The sequence below is a fragment of the Ambystoma mexicanum genome, chromosome 2p (genome assembly GCF_040938575.1).
Source record: "Ambystoma mexicanum isolate Mex_15411 chromosome 2p, UKY_AmexF1_1, whole genome shotgun sequence".
Lineage (NCBI taxonomy): Eukaryota > Metazoa > Chordata > Amphibia > Caudata > Ambystomatidae > Ambystoma > Ambystoma mexicanum.
Genome location: NC_090923.1, coordinates 937,817,873 through 937,838,056, shown reverse-complemented (window position 1 = coordinate 937,838,056; position 20,184 = coordinate 937,817,873). Strand labels below are relative to the sequence as shown.

The following is a 20,184-nucleotide window of genomic DNA, read 5'->3' as shown; positions in this document are numbered from 1 at the left end:
GCTCGGGTGGACTCGTGTTAAGACGGATTTCTGAACTCTGACCTGGTGGGCAGTTGGTTTAGAAGGCAAGCCTAGTTTCTTGAAACAGGGTAACCTTGTGGACAAACCAGACCAATCAAGGTAGCATTGGCGGCGGTCAAGACTAGGTCTCGTGAGGGATGAGGGTGACCGAAAGACCTCAATGAGCAAATAGAGTAAAGGACACTTATAAATCACTCCCAGTCAGGTGTATATATGTTAAAAATGCAAATACATTTATTTCAAGGCCTTTGAGATTCAACACACAATAAGAAAATCACAGTAATAATTCCAAGCTGACACAATCCTATCTATACACATATATACAAGACCAATGGGGCCTAAAGGATGAATGCACGAAATGGGTCCACTACCTAAAAAGGGAAGGAAGCAGGTAGTGCTAAAAGTCTTTAGGCCCTTCTGCATCAAATACAATCCTAACTGAAAGGCAGTCCAATCCTTAAGATGAGAGGAGCCTAGTGCTCAAATGTACTTGCGAAGCTGGCGCACGCAGTAGTGCAGATGGGCAAAACAGGGTCTTTTGTAGGGACTGTAGCATCTCAGGAAGGCAGGTGAGGTGAAGCAGAATAGGTTCCCACTAATCGAGGAGGGTCTCCCCTTGAGGGCAGAGCAGGTTCCAAGAGTTGGGACTAGTTTGCTAGTTTGTTCTAGCAGTGGAAAGGAGAGGGACCCTCAGGGGCCACTCATGCATAAAAATGGATGGATGCGCTAGCTGTCACCGGTAAGGGTTGCAATTACTCACCGACCCCTGGTGCACTCCGTACCAAACTCCGGCAGTCAAGTCCACTTCGGTTGCAGGTTCAAATGCGGCAATCTCACGGCTCTGCAGCTTTCAGCAACGAAGTTACAGCGATGATTCCCATACGGGACAGTGGCAATTTCTCTGTGCCTGGTGGAAGGATCAGGCCAGTTCCAATGTAGCAGGCTTCAGGGCACAGATGGGCACAGGTGCAATGAACTTGCAAAGTTCGTCACCACGGCTGGGCGACACAGTAACCGTGTATACTCCAGTTTAGGCGCTCTCTCTTTACTCCAGACCTGGAAACACCAAGTGTACGAAATTCGGTATGAGAGTGCCATGCACACAGAGCATGAGATATACCAGGTCTCAAGGGCCTCCTCAAAATGGCGGTGGTATCAGGGCAAAGCTCCTGCGCAAGGCGGTCAGCCCACTGGTTGGCCCAGGGACACTTCCGAGAAGGCTTACTTGCAGGTTTTGATGAAGGTGCCGGAAATAGTTGGTCCCACTATTCCAATGGGTCGAAGCATCTTTGCAGACCTTCTAGGATGACCAGATGCAAAGGGATCCAGCGGGATGACAGCGGGCTCAGGGTGCTAGCCTTCCAGCGGGTCACCGGCAGTTCCTCGACTCAGCTTCTTAGTTTCAGGACACTTGGATCCTATCCTTTGTTCAGAGAGAACTCCAGAGATCGACATGGTATGGGTGTTTGGATCCTTCTCCTATCCAAAAGCTCCATCGTGCCAAAATGAAGAGGACCGAATGGGAGATCTGCTCACACACAGACATACCATACGTGGACCAATCATGGACCACAGTGATCCCAGGCATTCACAGCACAACAGACTCTCTGGCACCCAGTATGTGTATTGTAACTAGACAGTCCAGCCCACATCCTGGAAGCACACACACAAGGCATGCAGAAGCCCGCTAAATATGGGCATTTTGCGGGAGAATGTCTGCCCAAATAAGGACTGAGCCGAGTTGGCTCGACCTGAGGAAGGTGAAAGAGCAAGATGGCCAGGACAGGCAAAGAACCTCGTGGCATGGCCCATTTTGGAGCCAGGCCACTTATCCGTGCCAAACGTGGTAAGTGTGGTTTACCTGGCAGGAAAGGGTTAATAATACATGAAAAGATAAGCTGCCACCAGCCCTGTACAAGGCACATCTGCACCTCTCCTAAAAAATCCTTCAACAGTATCTAGGGCCTTTAGAAATGACAGGAAGACCCAAGTGCACTATACTGGGGACAAAGTCTCCCAGTACTGACTGTCTTTAGAGGCATGTCAGTTCCCCCATAACAAAGTGAGCGAAAATCCCAGGGTAGTGCAGCAGAAGGCTGTACTCCTCTGGTAAAGTCAGACTATGGTGTTTAAACAAAGCAAAAAGTTGGGGGGTTACACACCTGGAGGGAAAATAACACATGATTAGCAAATCTTTCCTAACAGCTCGCACCTGTGTTCAATATAACTTTGTGTGGTCCTAGTCTGACGCTCCGACTCTCTAGCTCACATCCGCAACTTTGTCAGAGATTTCATCAATTATGCAGATGACTGCAAGTGTCCCATGTGAAAGAATTATACTGTCAACAGCTCAGGAAAACGGGCAGTGATGCCAGAGGGGTTCCAAGAGCTTCGTTGCCACGTCAATCCACGGAACGTGAAAACCCGAGCGGCCGCAAAAACCCGCACCCTTTCCCCTCCGCGCTTCTCACGGTGGACTCCAGCAGATTTTGTTCCGGGGGGCGGGGCCTCAGACAGCAAACAACAGGCAGCAAGGAAAGACTGGCTCTGGCACCTTAGCAGGCTTCCCCCTTTAAATTGTTTCCATTTCCACCACTGCATGGAAGCCAGTAAGCAGGTAAGTGGGGGAAGGATGTAACTGGTCTTGAGAGATGCCTTGCGTCAGGGAGGCATTGATGATGTGCCCCAGCTAATTGGGTGCCTTTCCAGCGGTAGTATTGATGCTGCTGGCAGTGGGGATGTTGGCTGCGGCCCTTCTTTCTTCACAGTTTGTTGGCTTCTGCCAGGGACCGGTGCTTGCTGCACAATAGGACAACCACCCCCAGAAGAAAAGTATGCAAGCGTGCTAGCCTGGGAGGCACCGCTGAGCTTCAAAGCTTTCACTGGAACAAGAAGAGATTTCAGAAGCATGGCCTGTTACTAGTAGCAAGCACGGTATTTACAAGCAGCTCACTGAATGTTAAATAACAAACAAATGTTCGTTTATTGGGGGGGGGCAGTAGAGGAGTACCCCCATGCGCAAGAGAATGTCTAAAATGAAAGCAGGACATGTGCATTGCAGACTGTCTGCCTGCGCAGGGAGCCGAGTCTGTGATTACAGAAGCTACAGCAGTGTCCCCATTCCAGCAGGGGGCGCTCCTTCACAACTGTTGCGTCAGAGCCTTCATCCTACTCCGACGTTGTTGCAACGAGATGAAAGGGGTTAATGTGTATGTTCTAAACTCGTTATCACTTTTTAGACCAGGTGTTTATTTTATTTTAATCAATGCAGTGGAGCATTTTATGCCTTGAAGCGATTATAGCAAAGGCCTCTCGATTGTGAGGCTCTGTGCATTGTGCAGCCTAGCGAGTGGTGCCGGCTGAGAATGCTTTAAAGAAGCGATAGGGGATTGGGGCAGGGGGAGAACATGTGTAATTGGGTCCGTTCAGTATTTTAAATTACATTAGGAGATAGGGAATGAGCACGGGTCAGGTGGGTTTCTATTTATTGGGGTGCACCTTTTTTTAAATATATATATATATATCACACCTTCACTGATGACTCAGGTTTGAAAGCACAAGTCCCTGATCGAATTTCTTATTCTCTGAAAAAGGGAATGACCACAAATCCCATTTGGGTGACAGACATGGCGAGAAGCAACACGATGCATTTGTTAAACCCCTTAAGCTATGCATGTACTTCCCCGAGTTTTTTTGCTGCCGATTTTTTGTCGGGCCTCCCCCCCAGTCACATTCTTTCCAGATATTTACTTCCTAATCCCCAAACCCGCCTTCCCATTACATTGCTTTACCCCACCAGCGCTAGCCATTAATCCGTCTCTCTCAGGCAGAGCCGGCCTTGGGGGGGAGAGCCGGGCGACCGCTTCGGGTGCCACGAATCCCAGGGCGCCTTTAGCCCCCACCACGCCAGCTCAGGGGAGTCTTTCAAGGGCTCCCCCGAGCTGGCGTTTTGGGAGAAGGCTCGGCGGGCGGCCTTTTGCTGTAAAATGCGCCCGCGGATGCGGGTGTATTTAAAAGCGCCCCTCCGCCGCAGGCACTTTTCATAAGAAAAGGCGTCATTAGCCCCACACCACGCCATCTCGGGGGAGTCTTTCAAGGGCTCCCCCGAGCTGGCATGGTGGCAGAAGTCGTGGCAGGCGCCTCATTGTCATTGAATGCAGCCGCGGCGGCGGGCTCATTCAATGACAATGGGGTGATGCTGAGCGAGGAGGTAAAAAAAAAGTGTGGCCCATCCTGGCCCACCCCCTTGCACCCCACCCCCTGTTGACCAGGGGCACGCAGGGGTTGGGGGGGCGCCAATTCGCCCAGGGCGCTGCTGCCCTTAAGTCCGGCCCTGCTCGCCGGATCCGAGATCCGGCATGAGATGTGTAGCCGGATCTCAGGATCCGGCCAGCCTCAGCCACAAATAGGCCATCGCAAGCGCACAACGTTGTTAAAAAATAATTAAAAAAAAAATTGGAAACCAAAGCTCTGGTCGAGCTATGGAATGGAGTAGAATCCATTTGGAAAACGCACTGATAACTGAGCCCCCAGCTTCGCGGGCTCTGTAAAAATTGCCTTTCCCAAATGAATTCTGGTATATGTAGTTTTGGACATTCTGAAATGGTTGGTACAGGCTGTGATGGCTTGAAAAGTACATAAACCATAGTAAGATATTCTTACTATGATTTGTGTACTTTTCAAGCAATGAAAGAAATTGTGCCATTTTTAAACTATTATGTTGAACATTTCCTTTGATCGAAGTTCAACTGGCAGATCCACCCCCTCTGATCTCTGCTTCCTTGGAACTCTGCCCCTCCTCCAAACTCTGCCCCCCACACGGCCCTTGTGGGATCCCCTCCAAATGTATTCCATTTCCACCACTGACCCCCACCATATATTCTGCTGAGTTCTTTCAGCCATAAATCAGCGGGAAAAAACACAGTGAAAAAACCCCTCGCGATGAATGAACGCCTTGAGACTGGCTACGAGGCTGACCCACCTCCTGTTAAGAGTGGAGACCATCTGAACATTGGAGCTGGGAGGAGCATATTGTTCCAAAATACTCCTGACACCAGAAAAGCCTGTGCCCACTCTGTAAATATTACATCATACATGTTTACAATTTAAGGAGAAGGGAGACAGTCATATATAATTCACTAGAAAAGTGAAGAATACTTAAATAATAATGTTTACTGAAAGTTACAGCTATAATCAAGAGAGCAACAATAACCCTACTTTAATACTCAATGAAAATATTACAATTGATTAAAAACAAACATAGAACAAATCTTTGTGCCAGGAGCAGTACGGTTCAGAGAAGGTTTATTCTTTCATTCGTTTTAATAGTACTGGTCCAACTTAAATGAGGCATATAGTGGCTAAGTAGGTGTACAAGATTGTGACATGAAACAAAAAGAGCAAGATAAAACTGTAAATAGAAATTAGCAATAAAAGTATAAGATCCATGGCCACTCTAGTAAAAGAAGACAAGCCCAGTTGGGGGTGAAGCAGTTTCAGTTGGAGGGAGTCATTATTTAAGCAATAGGACCCTCGCGGCGGGGGCATTACCGACTCAGGTAATGCCCCGGGGCCCATAGTTATAGGCCAGAGCGAAGCGAGGGCCTTAAAGAAGGCCCTGGGGCATTACCTGAGTCGGTAATGCCCCCGCCGCGGGGGTCATATTGCTATTAGTAGCCCAGCCCGCATTATATGCGTGACCGGGGCACTAAAAGCATTTTTTTCTGTCCCGAAAAGCTGCAGCGTTTCGGGACAGAAAAAAAAAAAACGACCAAGAAAATGGCCGCCGGGAAAGGGAAAACGGGCGTCCGTTTTCTCTTTCCATGGTGGCCTTCGGGAGCGGACGCGCTGGAACACAAGTGGGGTTGGGAGGGTGGGAGGGAGGGGAAGAGGGGAGAAAAAAAAAACGTACCTTTGTCCCTGCCAGGGGACGATGGAAGCCTCCAGCTGTGTGGAGGCGTGGAGTCTCCGCACTGCTGGAGGCTGCCATCCTCCCCCACCAGGGACGCAGGAGCAAGAAGGTAAGTGGATTGGGGTAGGGAGGAGGGAGGCAAAGGGAAAAAAAAAAAAAGCTTACCCGAGGCATAGGCAGCCTCTCAGCCGTGAGGAGGCTCAGAGCGGGGATGGCCCCGCTTCGAGCCTCCGATTTGACTGAGGGGCTGCCACGCCCCCCCGCCGAGGACAAGGCAGCTGGTGTCCCAGCCGAGAATCGAAGGATTCTCGGCCGGGTAAGGACCCAGAGAGAGCCAATCAGAATGCGTGTTGCATTCTGCTTGACTCTCGCTGGGTACTAATTAAGCAATAGAACCCTCGCGTCGGGGGCATTACCATCCCAGGTAATTCCCCGGGGCCCATAGGTAAGGCCCGAGCAAAATTGCGTGACCGGGGCACTAAAAGCTTTTTTTTTGTCCCGAAACGCTGCAGCGTTTCGGCACTGCAGCGTTTCGGGAAAAAAAAAGAAAAGAAAATGGCCGCCGCCATGGAAAGGGAAAACGGAGTCCATTTTCCCTTTCCATGGCGGCCATCGGGAGCGGACGCGCTGGGAACACAAGTGTTCCCAGCGCGTCCGCTCCCGAAAAAAGGATCAAAAAGAAGGTAAATGGGGTTGGGAAAAAAAAAAAAAAACGTACCTGCCTCCACGGGGGGAGACGAGGGAAGCCTCCATCCGTGTGGAGAAGGTAAGTTGGGGGGGTGGGTGTAACGATAGAGATTATTTTGGCCTATGGCGCAGCTCCGAGTCCTTTTGTTGTATACTGAGATTTGTTGTTGGCCTGCTCGAGTTTCAGCTTTCAGCCTTAGGCTTTTAACAGCAGACCCGGCCTTCATCGGGCAACAAAATATTTGAACATACATGGAGAATATAGTCCTGTTAAAGTGGGAAAGAGAACTCCCGTGTTTTCACATCAAGAGTCACACAACCGTGCAAAAAAAGCACGACTAAGCAGGAGAACGTGGTTTGTATGAGCGGCTCAGGGGCAATACCGCCCTCTGTAAATGTAATCACGTCGCGTGACTAATCATCGCTCTTTATAGGGCAACTCAAATGCCAGACTTCAATGTCAAATTCACCTTCCATTAACTTCTCGCATTGTGGATTCGCTCTGAAAATGAGTCTAGGTTTCCTCGCCCCTGTTAGTCCAGCTATGCGTGGCATATCACCAGGACTATTCAGAAATACATTCATTCTGGATGTATTTTCCATGTACTCATTTCTTTACAGTGCTGAACTGGGTCTGTCACAGCACCCTATGTATTACCGCTGCCATCTCTGATGTTTCAATGGTGCTTCATTTCGGGATGCATTTTCCTAATTTTGCGATTTCTGTACACAGCCAAACTGGCCTTGCACAGCACCCTATACAAGGATTGCCTCTGCCACCTCTGGTGTTTCAGGTAAACAGCCGCTGCAGAAGAGGAAAGGCCGTGCCGCACGAGGACGCATAGAAGATGATCTTTCTGTGGTGTTTGACAGGCAAGTTCATCAGCTCAGTCGTTATTTGGCTGTATTTTCCCATCGACTTACTATATTAAGGCAAGCACTTTCACTCTATTTTCTGTGAATAGACGATCGACATTGTCCACTTGTTACCTTTTAGAGTCAGTGGAAATGGAAATTGAAAATAAGGATGATGTGTTTAACCCCTTAAGGGTCAAGGACGAGTATGCTCGTCCTTTTTGCATAGACTTGCATAATGGCCTGGCAGTTTAAAGAAGCATATAAATATGTGATGTCTCATTTCTTGACACAACTACTAACGCTATGTTGTGTTATTTTGGTTGATATTCATAAATTACACATCTTCCATGGGTTCGACACATATCACCCCGAATGTGCCAGTGGAAGTTGAGTAGCAGTGTGTGGGGCCAGCAGTGGGCAACAAGCTGCTGCAACAGTTTGGCACAGCCATGCCAGCAGGTCCAGGGTCCTCAATGACAACCCCAAGAACACAGCCCTACAGAAAGAAAGTCCATGCAGGGCAGGAGGAAAGGAATCTTCTGGAGTCAGGCGCTCACTATCCCCTTTTCCTGTTCATGGAAAAACCCTGGATGAAATGTGGGAGAGTGTTCAGCTGGAAAAGGTCTTATCCTTTGAGCGAGGATGTCCATTAAGCCTTCGGTGTCTGCCCTTCAGTATGTTCAATTACCACAAAAGTGATGGGTGGAAGGTTTTGAATTAATCTGAACCACTGGCGCTGCTCTGGGCAAGCTTCCACACCATCGTTTTTTAGAACGTCTGTGTCATTGCAAAAGGGGTCCATCCATATGCAACTCAGTCAGGTACTGCCACCAGTTGGAGCAACCCTGCCCAAACTGCTAGACAAGGTCCCCCCTGCACAGAAACACAAGCAACCCCAGACAAGTTTCGGCCTGGTTGGGCCTCCTCAGTGAGATGCAGCTTGGTTCCTTATGGTGCAGCGCACAAGGGACCCACCTCTGGGCATGTCCTCTCCCACATAGGGAGACAAACTATAACCACAAAAATGATGGGTGGAAGGTTTTGAATTATCTGAACCACCAGCATTGCTCTGGGAAACCTTCCACACCATTGCTTTTTAGCACGTCTGTGCCATTGCAAAGGGGGTCCATCCATATGCAACTCAGTCAGGTAATGCCACCAATTGGAGCACCCTGCCCAAACTGCTAGACAAGGTCCCCTCTGCACAGAAACACAAGCAACCCCAGACAAGTTTCGGCCTGGTTGGGCCTCCTCAGTGAGATGCAGCTTGGTTCCTTATGGTGCAGCGCGCAAGGGACCCACCTCTGGGCATGCCCTCTCTCACATAGGGAGACAAACTATAACCACGAAAAGTGATGTGTGGAAGGTTCGGAATTAATCTGAACCACTGGCACCGCTCTGGGCAACCTTCCACACCACCGTTTTTTAGCCTGTCTGCGCCATTGCAAAAGAAGTATAGCTATATGCAACTCAGTCAGGTACTGCATATAAAGAAGCATTTAAATATGTGATGCCTCATTCCTTGACTCAACTACTAATGTTGTGTTGTGTTATTTTGATTGGTATTCATAAATCACACATCAGCCATGGGTTCAGCACATATCACCCCAAATGTGCCAGTTGAAGTTGTGTTGGCAACCCCAAATATGTTAACTCTATAGGGAGCAACAGTGTATGGGTACAGCAGTGGAAGCTGTTGCAACAGCTTGGCACTGGAATGCCAGGAAGTCCAGGGTCCTCAATGACAACACAGAGCACAGAGAAACCCCTTCAGAAAGAAAGTTCATGCAGGGCAGTAGGAAAGGAAATTATATGATATGATAAGATATGTTATTCATAACGTGCCTGTACACATGAGTTTCTAGGCGTGACAAGACAAGGGAGGGAAGACAGAGGGAGGACAAGACAAACGATCATACTAGGCCTTGTGTCATTCAGATCGTGCGACAGCACAAAGTGTAGGGGGAAGGGAGAGAGTGGAGTGCTAGGGAGATGGAAGGGGAAGTGCAATCAAGACAGAATTGGTCTGAATAAGTGCAGCCAGGGTGGCACTGCTCTGGATAAGTGCAAGGAGGAAGGGGACCATAGAGGTTACAGTTACATCCCCAAAGTGTGCGGTAGGCCTGAGACTGATCATGGAGGAGTCTGGTACCCAGCGAGACTCGGACGGTAGCCAAACAACCAGTCAGTGCAGCAGACAGGTCGGTCATCAGGGGAGGGTGAGAGAGAAAGCAGAGGGGAAAAGGAAGGTCTTGAGCTGCTTCCGAAACTTCAAGTGGTCCAGCTCAAGTTTGAGAGGGGCAGGGAGGCCATTCCAGAGGAAGGCACCTACAGAGGAGAGAAATCTATCCTCCACTCTCTGCCTGAAGAAGCGTCTGACCTTAGAGAGTTTGAGGTAGCTGAGCAAAGGCTCGAGAAGGAAGGTATTTTGGAAGAGAGATTTGGATATAGTGCAGGCCCCGACCCCAGAAAGCCTTGTGTATGATGCAAAAGGTTTTGACCTTGATCCTTGCAGCCACCGGGAGCCAGTGGAGATATTTCAGGACTGGAGAGATACGGTCACTGGGCTTGAGGCCAAGGATAAATCTTGAAGTCCTGTTCTGGATTAGTTGCAGAGGGCGGAGCATAGAGGAAGGCAGATTGAGATAGAGGCTGTTTCAGTAGTCCAGCCCACAGAGAACCAGGCCTCTGGAGACAGTGAGCTTCTGGGAGAAAGTGAGAAAAGGAAGGAATCTTCTGGTAGTCGGGAGCTCACTGTCTACTCCTGTTTATGGAGGAATCCTGGACAAATGTGAGAGAGTGTTCAGCTGGAGTGAGGATGTCCATTAAGCATTTGGCGTCTGCCCTTCAGTATGTTCATGTCACAAGGTATGAGAAAGCCCAACACTGCTCCAGTGAGGTAAACCCCACCCCAGTTCCGGGCAGCCCAATCAAAGTGACCACAGATCATATGGCTTCAAGTGTGGTCGAAGTACAGCTCTGTTTCATTTATTTTTCGCTTAAGCCCTACAGTTTTGCCCTGTTGTTTGACTGGCATCTGTTTTATTTTGTGTTAGTGCTCGAATGCTTGCGGGCCCGTCCTCAGCCCTCTATATAATTAAGTAAATAAATGCAGTTGGTTTTGTCCAGTGTCATATAGCTAGTTCTGCAGTCCAAAGGGCACATTGTGCTTTCCCTTACCCCCAGAAGGTCAGGTACCATATAAAGTTCAGGTCCTGCCATTATTCATACCACTTTAGCAAGGTTTGTCAGCAGGTCCTCCAACAAACTCTTCCCAACAGGCATCTGTCTCCCTGACCCCCAGACCAAATGCATTGACCCCTCCCAAGTCTCTCGAGTAACCCACACAAACAGCACAGGTTGGGGCAACATGGGCACTGTGGGGTGCATTTAAAGGCCCCATACATAAGTCCCTTTCACCTGAACAGCAGCATTTAAACACTGCAACCAAAAACACCCTTGCTTTACTTTTATTTCACATGAGTTGCAAGAATTTCAACACTGCAATAAAAAACACCCTTGCTGTACTTTTATTTCATGGTGGCAAGAATTTCAACGCTGCAATCAAAAACGGCCTTGCTTTACTTTTATTTCATATGAGTGGCAAGAATTGAAACACTGCAACCCAAAACGGCCCTGCTTTGCTTTCCTTTTCACATGAACAGCAGCCCTTTAAAAACTGCAACCTAAAACAGACTGGGTTTCTCTTTTGTGTTTATGTAAAATTAAAAAACCGTGTGGAAAGGGGCCTAGCCATCCATCATCGATGGACAAGCAGCAATGTGAATTCATCCAAGGAGAAGGAATCAAAAAATCCTGTGACCTGCAAGACAGGATTTTAAACATTAAAAGCAAAAATGGCCTGCACATGTGTTGCATATAAAAACGGGTTTAAAAAGCCACAATTGGAAAAGATACCACTGCTCACAGAGAAATGTCAGCGCAACATGATGGGGTGGGGGTGACCAAAGCAAATGTATATTAGGTTGCACCCACAAAATTCCTGTAACCTGTGAAAAGACACTACTTCAGGAAAACCCGGTTTTGCCTGAGACAGGAACTTCACCATGACAAGCCCCACATTCAGCTGGATTTCACACACATCCTCTATCAATCCCGCAATAAAATGTGATGCTGCTGAGGGTGTCAAAATTCTCTATTCTGCAGACATGATAGCAGGAGCTCAGAGATTTCAAAGAAGTCAAAATGTGGCTGAAGCATGACAAAAAGTTGTGAGTCATTGTAGCACCCACTTCAAAGAGCAAACTGCCAATTTCAAAGGGACTCACAAAAAACCCTTTGGTCACAGGCTGTCCCAGGGGAACAGATGGCTGTGTGGAATAAGGAGGCCCTCCCATATGTTGAACAATACACTCCCAATTAATATAAAAAGACTATTTCGATTTAGGCATTTTGCGCAGCCATCAGACTAAGGGTTTATTTCAATTTCGTGCAATTTTTATTGTAATTTCCAGGCAGTTCTGGGGATATAAATAGCATTTACCTGGTACTTTGGGGACTGTAATGGCCAGTTAGAGTAGTTTTCTGGCTGATCTGAACATGCGACAGTTGGTGAAAAGATGGAAAATTTAATTAGGAACATGCTTTATCATTTGCAGATTCATAACTGTTGTACATTTTATGAAAATGACAAAAATGTGCAGCATGGCCATGCTATATCGTACGGATTTGGTGATCGGCTTATCTAATTCCACATGACCAGCTAAAACAAAATATCTATTTCATATGGCAGTTGCTAGTATAATTGTAAAGTTATGATACACTAATTTTCACCAAAATGTTGAGCTGAGAACAAAGCAGGGTAATAAAGGGGAAAGGCAGATGATGCTCCAAAATCCCTGATCCAATCTGACTCGGGTGGAGAGACAGAGAGAAACTGTCCAATCCTGGCTGCAGGGATAATTACAAGGTACTCCCCCTAGATTGTACACTTAGTGATGTCATTTCTGCTATATAAGGAGGACTGTACTAGGATTTAGGAAACACACAAAAACTTGGGAGACATGAGAAGGAGGACGGACAGAAGGCTGTTAAACCTTACTATCTTTGAGAGTGTAGTGACCAGACCCTTGCCCTATCTGTCCAGAGTGTCCTGAGATTGAGCTGGCTTTCCTGAGTCCTAAATCAAGGCTTGCTTTGCAAGTAGCATATAACACGGCCCTAAATTGCATTTTTGTAGTAGTACATCCAGTATTTCCCATTGAAAACCCTAATTGCCCATGTAGCCCAGTCATCTCCCCATAGAAGAATCTCTTGTTTGGCTTTGCCTGTGTATGTTAGCATATCTCCTTTGAAAAACCTCTCATTTGTCTGTGTAAATCCTTAGTATTTTTGTAAGTAAATCAATTAATTCCCGCATTGAAATTCACGGTACAAGATTGTTACAATTCGAAATCAACCATCTTGTTCCTGGTGGTTTTATTTAATTATTATAGTCATTAAGTGTTGCCTCAAAAGAATTATTCTCCTGGTAACTAAAAATCGAATTTGTCTGTGTATTGTGTGCATTACCAATCAAATTCATATTTGTATGTGTCAGTTTAAACCCCAACTGGGTTCATTAGTGTGAGCAATCCCTTTGCATAGAAGTCTACCTATTATGTACCTCTGTCGTTTTCACTGAAAACCGATGTTCTTATTGTCAGGTAAACCCTTTCCTGAGCTGCCTGTTATTGTAAGTCCGAGTGTAAACGAATTTCCATTTGCCACTGTAATTTTTCCCTTTGCATTTCCTTTCTCCCAAACACCGACTGTCCTACTTCATGTCCGTTTTGCCCTGGTGTGCTGATTAGTATTCTCTAAAACGTTGCCTATCTCCTAAGTGTAAGCCATACACATTGTTTTCTCTTCTGTCCCATAACATTTGTGAAAAATAATCAAAACCACATTCTTCCAAAAACAGGTTTTCCCTTTCTTTGCTAAATTCCAATCTTGTGGTGGTGGGCTTCACCCCAAATCCGATTCCCCCCCTATATTCCTACTCCTTGCTACTGCTTTCCATTCAAAGGAATCAAGTATAATTGAGGTTTAGGGGTGAATGTTGAAGGGGGAGTGCTAAACTGTGGTGCTATCACTTTCTGTGGAATTGTATTTTCCTGTTTGTCATTATAACAAATATGAGGGTAACAGCCCATTTCCACTTGGTCGCGCTAGATAGGATATTGCAGTTGTGTTGCCACAGTTTTGGTGGCTGCTGTATTTTGATTCTATTCCTTTTTCATTAAATAATAAATTATTAAATGTCTTATTGATACACACCGGCCTGTTTCCTAGTCCATTGTGACACAAGGTGTTTGTGAAGGTTAGATGCGAGATGGGTTGGAGGCCTACTCAAAAAGGATCCGCAGTATACTAAAGATAAAAAGTGCTTTGTAGTGCGCCACATCCATTGTAGGGGAAGGAGTTCCCTAGTTAGCATGTGCCGTGCAGTATACCAGGACAGCGCTCGCGGCTCACGTCCCGGCTGTGATACCCGTAGTTGGTGGTTTAGCGCTTTATATAACTAAATAGAATAGAATAGACAGAGGCAAGACTCGCTTAAGTCCAGTGCTGGACATTGGCCCGGATTTTTCAGATCCGGGACCCAAACAACAAATATCAACAGATCTGGGAAATCCATTTCAACCCTTCAGTTGTTATCTAACTACTTTAAATACAAAGTCAGGATTCAAACCTGCGTTCCTAGGACCAGGGTCGAACGTACCCACAATACCATTTGAATATGTGGTCAGGATACCTGTGAAATCATTATTAGGATTGTACTTTAAATACAGCTTTTTAGGTTCAAAAGGCATGAACCATTCATACTTTGCTTGCAACTTAACAAGAAACTCTTCTCTCGTGGGTTATTTTCCAGGTGTTCATGATTAATCTTCAGAAGGGCAAATGTTTATTCATGTGTGGGGGGTAGGGGATTGAGTGAAATCTCCCAACCCCTGCCACACCCCCTCCCACAAGTCTCTGTTGGGATCCAATAGTAAATAAGGTCCATTTCCAGCACTGCTTGAGCCCCGTTCCAGTTCCTGTGGCCTCGTGCAGGCTGTCACGCAGAGAGCTCTCTGCAGTCGCTTCCATAGTAGGACAGTGGACACTGGCATGCCAGCATCAGATCGCCTCTCCACACTTGATCCCTCCTTAAGTGGGTGCTTGAGAACAGTAAGGTTTCTTTTACCTACCACCTCTGATGGAAATAGGTCAGTTCATATGAAGAGCTGCTGAGTTGAGCTGGGAAGACACTGTACAGAGGGGTTTGCTCTTACTGTTTCAATTTCAGTTCTGGTTATGCACTTAGTGCTTCACTTTTAGTAGTGGTTAGTATTCCTGAGAAATGCTAAAATGCAACCACTCTTATGCATTCAAAAATACACTCCTGCATACGGAACAGCATCGGAAACTTAGCGTGTAAGTTGAAGAGGCTACCTGACTCAAGTGAACCAAGTTCAGCACAACTGAGATTATCTAGCGAATGCAGTGGTTGAAGACTGAATAGAGGCCTTATCTGGGGTTGGGCAGAGTGGTATAAATGTAGCAGTAATGGAATTAGTGGCATATTACCACTCCGCCCAATACTGAGTTTAGGCGAATCTTGGAGGATTCACCTCCAGCTTTGATCTGGAGGTTGAATGTGCCGACTGTCTGCCCATTTTCGGCGGAATTACCACGGCAGTAATTGTGGTTTAAATACCCCACTGAGTCCTGTGGAGTCCAAAAAAATGAGGACTTACCCTGCCACTGCAACTTGTGATCCGGTGCTAATAGCGTCAGACCAAGATGCAGTAAAGCTATTTGCGTTGGACGATATTCCGGTAGATTTACCGCTGGGTACTGCCCAACTCGTGATGGAACCCAAAGTCTCCCATGAGACATGTAAACAGACAAAAACGTGAACACAACTATTAATTGACAAACAAATCACACAAACTGAAAGCGAATAATCTCATAGCTGGATGCACTGGACAAGAGATTGTGCCCATCCATGGCAGTGCTCCAGTGTAAGGGAAAGGCAAATTCAAAGAAGGAAAGGCTTTTGTTTATTTACTTCTCTTTTTTTACACCTGCCTTACAAGCCCTTCAGAGAGAGAGCACTCTCCTATAGAGAAGTAGCTCTTGCCCCTAAGCAGGTGGTGGTTCCCACTGGGTGAGGCAATGACCGGCCATTTGATAGATATGGCTAGAAAAGGACGATGAAATAATCCAGTAATTTGGTCATCATTATTTTAGTTTAGCTTTTGTCCAGCATTGGTGCAACCCAGAAAAGTTTCCAAAGGTTTTAAAAAGGTTCCAAATTTCAGAAGGTGGGAGGTGAAACAGAAGTTACAAAAATGTTCAAAGCAGGATATAAAGGCAATGGCAAGGCAGTAGGTGTAGCTGGATTATGTGTGGGGAAAGATCTATGTTTTAGGCTTCTTTGGAAGTGATGATGGAGGTTGTGGCTTTGGGTGCCCACTGAGTGAATGCATGTTTCTGTTTCGATGTAGATTTGCTGTATGGAATGCGTAGGAGATTTTGTATGCCCGATGTTTGTGTGCGTGATGGGTATCAGTTTGTTGTGGAGGTGGTATGAGGTCTTGAGGTGAATGGCTGTGTATACAATGCAGAGTCCTTTGAAAGCAATTCTCTAGGGGACGAGGAGCCAGTGAAGTTTGACAGATTTGTGGGTGATGGAGTGAGTGCCCCTGAGAGCCAAATGCTCGGAATAACAAGCAAGCCTCAAGTCCCCCCGGAAATCTCACAGCCTATGGTAGAGGGGCAGAGAATTCAAGAGGATGGAGCATGGAGGTTGTAGGGCATGCCCCCTAAACTATTTGGAGCTCATATTCAGGTCTTCTGTAATTTGATGGCAGGGACTCCTTACATGTACACTTTTGCATACACGGGTCCCCACTGCCAAATGTTCCTCATTTGCAGGGCAGAGTGCAAAAGGGGAGGGCAAAAAGGAGGCGTACATGCTTCTACGCCGCCCTTTTGCACTCTGCCATGCAAATTGAGTAAACGCTGCCTGCCATGTAGACAGGCAGGCAGCATTTACAATGGATTTCGATAGAGTCTGCCTGCTTTTTGCTTCTGCAAAAAGCAGGCAGGCCCCATAGGAATCCCCAGCATTTGTGCCGGCATGAAAATCCATGGCGGTGCAAATGCTGGAGTATTTGTATGGCGGACAGCAGGGGACCTCCGGAAATATAAGTTACATTCCGCCCCTTCTCTCCGTCATATAAATGAATGAAAATGAGCTGTGATGGAAATGGAATGGGTAAAAGCCTTACGCAAGGCGTTTACATTTTTTATTAATCAAAATGAGCTCCTATGTATCTAGAGGGGCACATGTCTGGACCATTGGTATTTGGTTAGCATATAGTGGAGTAAAAGCTTGACAAGGTAAGCTGGCACTCTTTTGTGTACTGTCTTCAGGACAAGGCAGAGTGTGTTGATGTCTCATGGCTCCCCTTTCAGAAGTCGGTGTAGGCCCTTCAGGGCTGTTGTGATATGGTTGTATTTCGGCCATCCGAAGATGATGTGGAAGGCATACATTTAAGCCATCAGACTTTGATGGCAAAGTTGAGCCTAGAGCACAAAATGCAACAGTATCCCAACTATGGGGGCCCCACTATGACCACCAGAGCAATTCTATTGAGAATAATCCATAATGGAATGATGCAGCACAAGTGATGGAAATGGTGAAATGGCACTTTAGATTTGGTGTGCCTTTGATAAGTGAAGGTGAAGACAAACATAACCCTAGGTTCTTCTCTTTCATTGAGAGGTGTGCAAGAACCTAGCCACATCATTTGGAGAGTTGAATGGGAAGGAGGTAGGGTCTGTTTCACCAAAGAGGGTGATGTTTGTCTTGGATGGTTTGAGCCAGAGATTGTATCAGTTCACTGAACCATGGATGCGGTGTAAGCAGGCCACTATGCAATGCTGGTCATGAGTTCTCTTTGAGTGCCATCCCTTGATGAGTTATTCAGCAAACATGTTGTACACAATACTGTAGGATTAATGTTGTTGCAAAAGGGTTGTGTTGTAAATCTGGGGGAGAATGGAGTCCCTACTGTCAACGAGGTGTCTTCCAGTTCCCCGGGGGACTCTACTACTTGTGATTAGACACACACCGGGCTTGGTGTCATTGCAGGCACACGTTGACTGGAGGTGTTTGCAACTTTTAAGAATGCTACTATTGCTCACAGAGAACTATGTGCTGTCGGAATTATGCTCTGTACTGTTTCATCACACATCTAGGGTTCTGATGGAGTGGTTCTGATCAAATTTAAAACTTCTGGCTGATTATGGTCTGGATCTTGAAAAATTATTTGCTCCATGGTTGATAAGAAAAAGTCCATGTTTGAGCTTTACTGGATTAGAAATAGAGAAAAAGCTATAAAATAGCAATTGTTTTATCATCTGGCATATGAAATAAGAGCATTAATGTACCACCTCAATATCTTATGTAACGCCCATCTGGGGAACCTCGAACTGATATGCTGTAATTTAAACTGAATTTACTTCCGTCCAGGGAGGTCACAGGAGCCAGACAAGGAATCAACCGTAACTTGCGTCATTGTAGGTACTGCTCTGGAAAGTTAGAACCACTTTGTCATCTTTTAATTGAGTGCTCAAAACTGTATGATGTATGTACATTGTATTTAGGGTAATTTGTCAAAGAGGAAGTCTTCTTTGATACCAAATGGTTTTGGTCAAGGATTTTAAACAGTTATGAAACATTTTTAAATATTTCAGTTTTAAAGTTCTTAAAATGATGCTGCACTGATGAACTAATGTGATCGTTTAACCTTGAAGAACTGGAGATGTTTATTGTTAGCTTGAATTTGTAAGCTATGAATTTGATTGTTATGTATTGATGTATTTTAAACAAATTTTGTATTGTCTCTGAAAAGATTACTGGTTAATCAAATGCAAATAAATGAATAAAAATAAAGTTGTGTTGTCAATCTTGAACATATCGCCCCAGCCACTTTCAGGTGTCCTGGAACAGCCTTACCTCCCCACTCTCCCTTCTCCACCTTACCTTTGGAGTTCCCCAAGGGTCTGTCCTCAGTCCACTTCTCTTCATTCTCTATACTTCATTTCGGTTCCATGTGTTAAAATCGCAACATAAATGGCTGTGGACACAACATATCATGGCAAAAAGGCTGTGGATTTTCCGCCGCAATCCATGTAAAGGATGCGGGGGACACCCCTGCAACCCCTGGACCCATTATACCATTTAAGGGGAGCGGGGGACACCTCTGTAAACCCTGCTCCCCTTAAATGGTGTAATGGTGTACACCCTTAACAGGTCAAACCACAGCATTTTTGCCACGATTTCTTGTACAGACGACATTTTTTGCAGCGATTTTATCACTGCATACCTTCATTTCTTAGTGCCCTGGTCTCCTCTTACAGCTTCTCCTATCAACTCTTCACTGATGACTCTCAGATTTTATTCTCCTTTACCTCCTTATCTGACAATCTGTCCGAAATGTCAAACTGTCTCTCTGCCATCAGATATTGGATGGGGTCTCACTCGCTCATGCTAAACACCACTAAGATGGAAGTTCTCTACTTCCCAGCCAAACAGGCTATCTTTTCCTCTTCCCCTCTTCTCTCCTGACTACCTTCCTTACTCTGCTTCCGCTCTTAACCTTGGTGTCATCTTCGACCCATCATACAACTTCTTGCTCTTCATCTCCACATCTGCCACTGCAGCCAGACTCAACCTTGTCAATCTCAGAAACATCTGCCATCTTCTTCCTTTCAATACTGCTGAACAGCCAGTGATTGAAGTGTACCAAAAGTAGTAGTGAAACTATGTTCCCAACTGGCCTGCACCACTCCCCACAATACGCATCGCCACTCCCCTCCCATGCACAATACAAACCCCAAAACACATGTGCTTACTGTTTAAGGGAACGCCTGTTGCAGCGCACTGGAAGTGTAAGTTTCAAATTCTTCCTCCACTTTTATTTTAAAACGAAACCATTCTGGAATGGTTTCTTTTAAAATAAAAGTATAGGAATGGTAAAACTTAATTAAAAGAAGTAGAGGAGCACCATTCCCAACTGCTCCCGCTCACTTCGACCACTGTGAACAGCTAACGTATGCGTTAGTCCTTTCGAGAGCTGACTACTGTGCTGTGCTCCTCCATGGACTTACCAACTATGCTTTCACACCTCTGGACAAAGTCCTCAACTTCATGGTCTGCACACTCTTCAACCTTTCTCACTTTACCTCTACCACCTCTGCCCGTCACCAGATTGTCTAGCTATCTGTGAAACAAAGAGCTAAGTATAAACCTCTTCTCATCATCTTCACCGCTATGCATGGGCTCGCCCCATCCTACCTATCTGCTCATCTCACTCCCTACTCTCCTCCTCGCTCATTACGATCCTACTCAGCTCACCTTCTTACCACCACTTGAGCCGCCTGTGCTCCCTCTAGTTTCCGCTCTCCCTCAACTCACTCCCCTACTCTGGAATGCTCGTCCTCTCTCTCACTGTACTACTCCAACTCTCCAACTATTTAATCCAACCTAAACGCTCTCCTTTTTTCTGAAGAAACTGTTTCCTAGAACTCTACACTACTGCATCATTCTGTTTTCCTCTCTCCTTACCCTTCATGGACAACACTACAGCTTTTTTCCGTCACCACTCCTTCCTTAGTTCAGCATATCCTCCACCATCCCATTCCTA

The 20,184-nt window shown here is 46.2% G+C and overlaps 1 long non-coding RNA gene across 2 annotated transcripts in view; it reads left to right on the top strand.

Moving 5' to 3' along the window:
• LOC138566937 (uncharacterized) overlaps positions 1-20,184 on the top strand; it is a 381,034-nt gene that overhangs the window by 214,870 nt on the left and 145,980 nt on the right. Inside the window, exon 1 of one of the 2 annotated variants that reach the window (XR_011302066.1) lies at positions 2,554-2,638. The exons of the other annotated variant lie outside the window; for it this stretch is intronic. This is a non-coding gene — a long non-coding RNA (uncharacterized lncRNA). Of the gene's footprint in view, positions 1-2,553; positions 2,639-20,184 lie in introns of those variants that run through there. 2 annotated transcript variants of the gene reach the window in all.